Source organism: Schistocerca cancellata, chromosome 3, assembly GCF_023864275.1.
Source record: "Schistocerca cancellata isolate TAMUIC-IGC-003103 chromosome 3, iqSchCanc2.1, whole genome shotgun sequence".
NCBI classification, from domain to species: Eukaryota; Metazoa; Arthropoda; class Insecta; order Orthoptera; family Acrididae; genus Schistocerca; species Schistocerca cancellata.
In genome coordinates, this window is record NC_064628.1 from 638,208,711 (window position 1) to 638,209,600 (window position 890).

The window sequence follows — 890 nt, forward strand, 5'->3', positions numbered from 1 at the left end:
TACAAAATCGCCTCTTTTACATCATTCGTATAGCTATCGACCGCCAGACACTCGTACATATACCACGAAGACAGACAGCACTGTATATACTCCTCACAGCACTAGATATTTTCTCACAGCCGACTGTCACAAGTCATTCACTCCCGATGCGTGAACAGAGCACTCTCAGTGCACTGAAGTCACTCTCAGAACTGTTCCACAAATTCGGGGTCGGCTCCCCTAGGCACAAACGCGTTTCTGTTTCTGAACCCGACCTGCTTCCTTGCTTGCTTTTTTACACACATCTCCAGACTCTGGGATTACAAGAACTCATGTATTTTCACATTGTTTGCCATAATATTACACCATTTATGCGATACTTCTCGATATCAAGCACATAGCAGTGTGAAACTTCCTGGCAGATTAAAACTGTGTGCCCGACCGAGACTCGAACTCGGGACCTTTGCCTTTCGCGGGCAAGTGCTCTACCAACTGAGCTACCGAAGCACGACTCACGCCCGGTACAAACCGCTTTACTTCTGCCAGTACCTCGTCTCCTAAAGCTGTGAGTACCGGGCGTGAGTCGTGCTTCGGTAGCTCAGTTGGTAGAGCACTTGCCCGCAAAAGGCAAAGGTCCCGAGTTCGAGTCTCGGTCGGGCACACAGTTTTAATCTGCCAGGAAGTTTCATATCAGCGCACACTCCGCTGCAGAGTGAAAATCTCATTCTGGAAACATAGCAGTGTCCTACTGATCGGTCACGCAACGTAATTCCGAAGATATAGACTGGAATTTATTTTTCTACAAACCCGAAACTTTAGCGAGGTGGAGTGTGCTGTAAACCACTCAGTAACTAGCAACTTATCCCATCTGCAAAGACCTTTACGTGAGAACTCGAAAAAAAATTGTGGAG

General features: G+C 47.3%; 1 non-coding gene across 1 annotated transcript; it reads left to right on the forward strand.

The window, feature by feature from the left end:
* Positions 1-565: 565 nt before the first annotated feature.
* Trnal-caa (transfer RNA leucine (anticodon CAA)) lies at positions 566-640 on the forward strand. The gene has a single exon. It is a non-coding gene; the product is annotated as a tRNA-Leu (tRNA).
* The last annotated feature ends 250 nt before the right edge of the window (positions 641-890 follow it).